The sequence below is a fragment of the Mus caroli genome, chromosome 13 (genome assembly GCF_900094665.2).
Source record: "Mus caroli chromosome 13, CAROLI_EIJ_v1.1, whole genome shotgun sequence".
Classification (NCBI taxonomy): Eukaryota; Metazoa; Chordata; class Mammalia; order Rodentia; family Muridae; genus Mus; species Mus caroli.
In genome coordinates this window covers 55,897,755-55,906,338 of record NC_034582.1, presented here as the reverse complement: position 1 = coordinate 55,906,338, position 8,584 = coordinate 55,897,755, and the positions used below count along the sequence as shown (strand labels likewise).

At 45.7% G+C, this 8,584-nt stretch overlaps 1 pseudogene across 1 annotated transcript; it reads right to left on the bottom strand.

Annotated features, from left to right (window-relative positions):
* On the bottom strand, positions 1-572 carry LOC110307682 (annotated as a pseudogene). The gene has a single exon (XR_002379455.1). The product of XR_002379455.1 is annotated as a transcription elongation factor A protein 1 pseudogene (transcript).
* Positions 573-8,584: the final 8,012 nt, after the last annotated feature.

Below are 8,584 nucleotides of genomic sequence, written 5' to 3'. Positions count from 1 at the left end.
TTCATCAGCTCCAATAGCAACATAATCATCTCCTGTCCGAAGAGCTGCAGCAAGCATCTCCCTACATTTTAATCGCACAGAATCAGAAGTGCTTGGTGCCCGAGGAAAAGATGAAACATAAGTATCTCGAGCATTTGTCTCATCCTTTCTGCTGCTTACATTGCTGCTGGAACTACTTTCTTCTCTTGCTTCAGGGCTATTCTGTGATGAAATTGCAGGTTCTTTTTTCTTTTCTTCAGGATCTTTATCAGTTGATGGTCCATCTAATAATTTTTTCCAGGATTTGATGAGAGATTTGGCTAGAGATGTGACTTCTTCGTCTGTACTCTGCTTGCGAAGAGCATTGACAGACATTCCAATTCTCGTGGACTGTAGCAATTCTAGGGTCATCGGAATATTCTTAAGCTCTTTCAGCAAATCCAATGCGCCAGCAGCATTCTTTTTCTGCACCATTTTGTCCATCTTCTTGGCAATGCGAACCACCTCGTCCTCCATGGCTCCGGAAGGCCCCCCCTCGCCCGGCCACAGCGGACGGGAAGCGAGAGAAGCAGCGCGGACGTTCGTCAAGCCGCGAAGCCCTCAAGGACTTTAAAGAACAGAAATATTTATTTAGTGGGGAGAACGAGATAAGTAAAGGCTATTATGGAAACAGATGTGCCTCTCCCAGCAGAGATGTGTTCTATGCAGTTCACATCTCACTCTCAGGACCCAAGAAGTCTGTCTGTGAGACGGCTCAGCAGGTGGAGATGCCTTGCAGGCCTGGGGACTTAGGCTGCATGGATTCCTGTGACCCATGTCAATGTGAAGAGGAAAAGGACTTTGCAGAGTTGTGCTCTGACCATGTGCATGACATGGCACACGCACCTGCCCCCATATCATGCAGACTTATGCACGCCGTGATAAATAATATTGAAACCGAACAGATAAAAGACAAGAACCATTGCCAGAGGCTTGGGGGGGGGGGTTGGCAGGGGAAGGACTGCTGATACCGCAGGTTTCCAGAGTGAGGAGATGTTCTAAGGTCTGACAATGACCATAATATACTAATGGCACTAACCTGTACAGTTTAAGATGGAGCCACAGCAACGCCCCGCCCCCGCCCCATCCCCACCCCCACAGAGGAATCTGCAGTGTTAGCCAGTTCCAGGGTGTGTACGCTGTCAGTGTGGCTGCCTGCCATAACAATATAAAGGAAAATCACAACGAAAGCAAAATTGCAAGAACCTTTAAAACCAAGCTGGGAGCCTTTTAGGAAACAGGCCTTATGTACAATGCTGGCTGCTCCTGTTCCCTGGAACATGAACTTCAGTCAACTCTAACCTCTGACTTGATACTGTTGCCCACTTTCACCTTTCTTGGAATACAGAAGCTACTAGAAGCTGTTTCCCAAATGGCAACTCCTGTATTTTAGGAATTGGTGGCACTTCTACCTTCTAGTTCTGGTTGTTACAACAGGGTGTGGAGATGTAGTGAGGTCCACAGCATTTGCTGTATGTTAGCTTCTGGGATGTGCCATTGGGTTTTTCTTTCACGGAGGGGTTACGGTCAGCAAAACCAGCCAGGAGCTTAGCATTGACCATTCACTACTGCAGACATTTGGCGATGAGTTTAGCACCTTTAAAAGGGATTTATTTTTATTTGCATGCATGTATGTGTGTATCTCTGTGTGTGTATAAACTACGGTGGGTGATGTTCGTGCTAGCCAAATGGAAGGACCTGAGTCTGGATCTCTAGAATCCTCACAGAAGCTGAGTGTAGCAATGAATGTACATAATGTTGGCACTTGGAGAGTAAGCTTAGAAGCCTTGACTCTTAGGGAGAGAGAGACTTTGTTTGGTTTGTATATGCTCAGCTCAGGGAGTGGCACTATTAGAAGGTGTAGCCCTGTTGGAGTAGGTGTGTCCCTGCGTGGCTTTAAGACCCTTAATCCTACCTGCTTGGAAACCAGTCTTCTGCTAGCAGCCTTCAGATGAAGCTGTAGAACGCTCAGCTCCTCCTGCACCATGTCTGCCTGGATGCTGCCATGCTCCCATCTTGATGATAATGGACTGAACCTCTGAACCTGTAAGCCAGCCTCAATTAAATGCTGTCCTTATGAGAGTTGCGCTGGTCCTGGTGTCTGTTCATAGCAGTAAAATCCTAACTAAGACAGACTTCAACAAGACTCCTGAGTGAAGTTCCTTTTTCTTCATGTCCCTTGAATTGTGCTGTCTGTCTATCCTGCCTCAGTGCTACTGTCTGAGCACTGGGTGCTGTAAATACTACATCGATTCATTCCCCCTGCCTTGCTCTGTCTATGCTCAACTTAGATATTTCACACACTGGTATTTCCCATCACCCTTCACTCTAGCTCTTCTCTCTCAGGAGATCTCATCATCAAAGAGTGTTATGACTGACACATCCCTTGCCTGCAGTTATTTAACGACAGGGGCTCCCTAGTTCCTATAGGGTGATGGGCAGACCCCTTAGCCTGGTCTGTAAAGACTGAAACTGGGGCTGGAGAAACGTCTCAGTGCTTAAGAGTGGGGACTGCTCTTAAAGGTGACTGGAGTTTGGTTCCTAGCTCCTGTTGGGTGCCTCTCAACCACCTATAACTCTAGCTACAGGGAACCTGACACCTTCTGCTGGCCTGTACAAGTACCCCCCCACACGGTATACACACATTCACAGACATGTGCACACACACATATATGTGAGTAAGAATAAATCTTTTTTAAAGACCCTGAAAATAGACCAGCTCATAGCCCCAGTCTCTTACTGTTATTTCTTTAGCATTTCCCCTACCTCTGTGCCTTTGCCTGAGTTGCTATTTTGAGTCACATGCCTTGCTTGCTGTGAGGATTGCCTGCATAGAAACGGTGTGTCTTTCATGTGGGGATAGTTTCATAGTAAGAGTATGAAAATAGCCATGAACTTTGCTTGTCCTAAGTGTGACCTTCAAGTGTGATCTTAGTCCATTTTCAGCTGAAAACCTGCAATTTTCTGGGAATCTCACAAACAAGGATAAATTATTTGATTACCATAAAAATATGTCTTAATTCTCTAGTGACCTGTGGGTATACCCCGTGATCTCATTTGCCACCCAACCCCCATCCTTGGCAAGCCCTGAGATCTAGCTTCAGAGGCCTCCACAAACCATACACAGGGCTATTGTAAAGACAAACTTGGCTGTCGCTTGAGAAGCGTGCACACATACTCTTCATCCGTAAAAAATGTTTACACTTACTGTGTGTGTACATGTGGTATGTGTGTATGCGTGTCCATGTACGATGTGCATGTGTTCAGCTGTGTGCATGCCAGGACAAGCATGTGCCAATCAGAGGATAAGTGGAGAAAGCTTTTTCCCTCCACCCTGTGGGTCCTGGAATTGAACTCAGGTGATTTGTCTTGGCAGCAAGTGCCTTTACCGGCTAGGCCAGAGTGCCTCCCCTCCCTTCCCCTCCCCTCCTCTCCCCTCCCCTCTCTTCCTCTTTCTCCTTCTTCTCTTTCTCTCCTTTTCTGAGACATGGTCTCAAGTAGCCCAGGCTAAACTCAGACTTGCTATGTAGCCGAGGATGACCTTGACTGCCTACTCCTCTGACCTCTTTCTCCCTAGTCCTGGGATTTGATACAGGTTCCACTACACCCAGAACATCTTTCTTAGTATTAATGTCTATACTTAAATCTACAATAAAATTATTATATTCATGCATGCGTGTGTGTGCATGTGTGTGTGTCCCTGTGCGTATGTGTATGTGTGTGTGCTTTCCCACAGTTTGACATCAAGATGTAGTTCTCAGTTGCTCATGACTTTATCTTTGAGGCAGGGTCTCTTGCTAAACTCAGAGATGGCATTTTGGCTACACTAGTGGCCAGTAAGTCCCCACAGATCTTCCTGTCTCTGCTCCCCCAGTGCTGGCATTACAAGCATGCATGTTAGGCCCAGCTTCTATGTGGGTGCTAGATCCAAACTCAAGTTTTCATGTTTTTGTAGCAAACCCTTCACCCCCTGAGCCATCCTCCCAGGCTGCTAACTCTTTTATTTATAAGATCCAACTCGGTTGGTACTGATTTGTTATACGCTTCCTCTCTGTGGTAAATGCCTGTTTGTGGGCCTTCTAGTAGCTGTCCTAACCTCTGTGGACCAGCTCAGATTAAATTGTGGTAATCAGAGCACCAATTGCCAATCCTTAGAAAAATAGGCTATCTATCACAATTTAGTTTTTTAGATCAGGGAATTCTGCACCTAAGAGTTTATCTAAAGAAATATTTGCAGGGACGGCAGAAGTGGCTCAATGGTTAAGAGCACTGAATGCTCTTCCATATGACCCAAGTCTCGTTCCTATCACCTACATGGTGGCTCACAGCTATCTGTAACTCCAGTTCCAGTAGACGTGATGCCTCTTCTTGCCTCTGCAAGCACAAGACCATGTTGATCATACACACACACAGGCAAAGTACTCCTAAAAAAGCAATCATTTAAAATATATTTGTTCCAACGAAACATCATGATCAAATCAGGTAGAGGAAAGGCGTACACTTTATTAGGCGTACACTTCCAGGTCATAGTCCATCACTGGAGGAAGTCAGGACAGAAACTCAAGCAGGACTGGAACCCGGAGGCAGGAGCTGATGCAGAGGCCATGGAGGGGTGCTGCTTCCTGGCTTGCTTAGCATGGCTTGCTCAGCTTCTTATAGAACCAGGACCACTGACCCAGGTATGGCACTGCTGACCTAGGCGGGGCCCTCCCCATCAACCACTAATTGAGAAAATGCCCTACAGGTTTGCCTATAGCCCAATCATATGGCAGCTTTTTCTTAATTGAAGTTCCCTCCTCTCAGAAGACTTTACCCTGTGTCAAGTTGGCACAAAACTATCCAGGACAATTTGCGCATAGGATTAGGTGTGTATAGTTGTAGAGAACTTGTGTGGAATCTCTATCCCCGGGAAGACCAAAGAAAAAAAATAGAAAGAAAAGCTTGTATATCTATAAATATAAATGCAACGGTTTGTTGTTACTGGGCAAGTTCTCTGCACTGAGCTACATTGCAGTCCTTATTTTAGGTTTTTTTTTTTTTTTTTTTTTTTGGTTTTTCGAGACAGTGTTTCTCTGTGTAGTCCTGGCTGTCCTGGAACTCACTCTGTAGATCAGGCTGGCCTCGAACTCAGAAATCCGCCTGCCTCTGCCTCCCGAGTGCTGGGATTAAAGGCATGCGCCACCACACCCCGCACAGTCCTTATTTTATCTTGAGGCCAAATCTCCCTAACTTGGCCTTGAACCTGTGATCCTCCTGCTCAGTTCAGAACATGAGACCCTGATAGTGGGGCATGGGGAGGAAGCTCCCACAGGACCCTGAGTTTGTGTCAGTATGGATGCGGTGTAAAATAAAACTATAATAGTTATTTTACATATTTCCAGAATCATATACTTATCGCCTGTCCCAGAGAGATTAGCAACCTTGCAAGGTTGTGCTTGCTTCCCACATCCTAAGGGAAGAATATTTTAGGACCAGTCACACGCCTCCTAATGTTACTCTGACCTTCCACTCCAGAGGGGAAAGTACCCTTTAAGCCACCGACTCTGGGCTCACCACTTCATTAATTTTAGGGTTGCAAGGTCACTGCAAAGAAACCACGTGGTGAATTGCATTTTAATTTGAGCAAATTAGCATGCTTCAAGGCTAGTTTGAAGTGTGTGTGTGCGTGTTTAAGAGTTAATGAAAAGAAATTCTGATCTTTGTTTCTAATTAATTTTCTCCATTCTCATTTGCATTTTATTTGTTGAAGTCCTGGCTAGGCTTTGTCTGGTGAAACAAGAACTCCCCAGGGAATGGGGCTGTTCTCCAATTTGAAAATATACTTGTGATACCAAGCTGCTTGGAAGCAGAGGCCTGGGGTTAATGTGCTGTGCGTCTGCATTCTGTATCTCAATCAGCCCTTCCAATTAAGATCTGCTTTGAATCCTTCTGGTGGCTGAGGACCGGCTGAGCAACATGGAGTCACTCGGCAGCTTCAGTGTGTGTGTGTGTGTGTGTGTGTGTGTGCGTGTGTGTGTGCATGTGTGTGTGTGTAAGTATATTGTTCTTGTTTTTGGCATCCCAGCTTCAGGATCCTTTTGATAAATCTGCCACATTTTCAAAGCTGGGATACAATCAGCCTTTGAGATCTACAGCCCCAACCCAGGCAATTCCTGTCCTTGAGGGAAAGGATGTGAAGAAGGCTAGGCTGTCAATGTCCCCAGTGTTGCTGGAGCTGGCCTTAGGCTCTTCCAGTCACTGTTGCCCATATTTATAGATGATCTCTAGTCTAGAAGTTAATCATTTATGGCCAATTTGCTTGGTTGTTCCCTGTGCTTTGAGTTGGAAATTAGCTTGAAGAGCTATGAGGACACTCTGGTCTAATCCATGCCCTGACCTGACCCCCCCCCCATCCCTGGTTCCTAGTGTTTTCTTTATAGCACTTCTCTGTCACCTCTGTCACCCCCTGACCTCCCCTGTCACCTAAACACATAGATCTGACCTTTCTTCACCTGCCAGAAATCACAGCGGTGCCAAGCAAGGTGGTTGTCAGCCCTATGTCTGAACAAGGTAGCTGCAGGACCAGTGCCTGCTCAGGCCCTGATGGCTGCTCATTAGCCACTCACTGAGAAACTCAGGTGTGCCAAGTATGCAGCCTCTCTCTACTACATCTCTACTACATCTCCTGCCAAAAATCTGTCTCCTCTCACGTTTGGGAATCAGGTAGCTCTGGACCTCCAAAAGGACCACAGGGTTTTGAATTGGGACTCCCAAAGTGTTCAGTCCTGCTAACTGGACTCATGGAGAAAGGGTACTAGAACCTCCTCCCCATCTCCACCCTCCCTGAGAAATACTTCCCGGGTCTACACACATGAAGGGACAACCAGGGAAGTCACTGTGAAGTGAGTGGGTCTCTGGTACCTGGTATACTAACTCTGAGGAGAAGTACCACCTTTCCCCTCTTTTAATGAATGTGTGTGTGTGTGTATAATTTTCCTCGTACAATATATCCTGATTATGGTTTCCCCTCCTTCTCTTCCTCCCCGCTCTTCTTTCCCTCTCATTTGGATCCATCCCTTTCTGTCATTCATTAGGAAACAAACAACCTTCTAAGGAATAATAATAAAATGTAATTGTATAATATAATTAGATTAAAAAACCTAACACATTGGAATTGGACAAAGACAAAACAAAACAAAACAAAACAAAACAAAACAGGAAAAGATCCTAGGAGCAGGCACAAGGAACAAAGACTCGCTCATTTACATACTCAAAAATTCTGTAAAAAATACTGCTAAACTTGAAGCCATAATGAATATGCAAAGTGCACCATTCAGTGGCTTTCCCTGAGCCTGGGGTGGGGGGTGGGGGGATTTGATAGAGATATCTGGTTTAGGGCTGAGGGTTTCAAGGTCTCACTCTCAGCATAATGTCTCACTGTAGGTCTCAACATAATGTCTCAGCATAATGTCTCACTGTTGCTCCCATCTGCTGAAGGAGGAAGCTTCTCTGAAGATGGCTGAGCAAGGTGCTAATCTATGAGTATGGCAGAATGTCATTAGGAGTTGTTTTATTGCTTTTGTTTTTGGGTTGCTTGTTTGCTTTTGTTTGTTTGACAACAGTAGTATTTGGTTTTGCCCTACGTTCTTGGGCTATTTAGTCTCAGGTTCTTGGTCACCCAAGCAGTGTTAGACCTGGGTTCCATCTTGTAGAGTGGGCCTTCAGTGGAATCATACACTGGTTGTTCACTCCCACAAAACTTTGTACCACCATTGCACTAGCCTGTCTTGCAAGCAGAACATCGCTGTAGACCAAAGGTTTTGTGTCTGGGTGGTGTTTATGTTTCTCCTTCAGTAGCACATGTCAGAAGAAGGAAGGAAGAATACCTCCCTGTACCCCCAAAAGACTAACATGTAGAGGTGAAGGCTCTATGTAGGCACTGATGTGTTATAATAGTGGCTCATGTCTGAACATACCACACAAGGTCAAAGCAGCTCCAAGTGTAAGATGTTTTACTGGGGACAAAAAGGGGGAGAGAGAGAGACAAAGGAGAAAAGAATAAAAGGGAGGTGAAAGAGGGGAAAGGTCTGTCTTTTATATAGTCTGTGATATAATCTGTTCCCTGGTGAGTGTGGGAAGTGGGCTCTGGGAAAGTATGTGGTAGCCATAGCAACAGGTGACACCTATGTGTGACATCCTGAGTTTGGAGGGATCTGCAAAACTGGTCCTTTGATGCCAACAGGTACCACCTTGATTTCTCTCAGTGAGTTGTATGGGTGTTGTTTTCATCCATGAGGCCTTGTGGTCAGTTTGGGGAGAGCAACCTATAGTCTTGGCAGCAGCCTGGGTTGTTTGGGGGTTCTCATAGGACCCCTTTAGCCAGAAACTCGGATGTAGCCCACTCTTGGTTCTAGAAGCTTCATTTGGTGACAAGAGATGGCCAGTTGGGGCTCTGACTCACATTATTTTGCGATTTCAGTTAGCTTTCATTTATATCTTAAGAAGCTACTGAATTGTTAGGTTTCTGTACTGCCCCTCTGCCATTCCCAATACATTCCTGCTCCCTGAACAGCATGATCACCGTAGA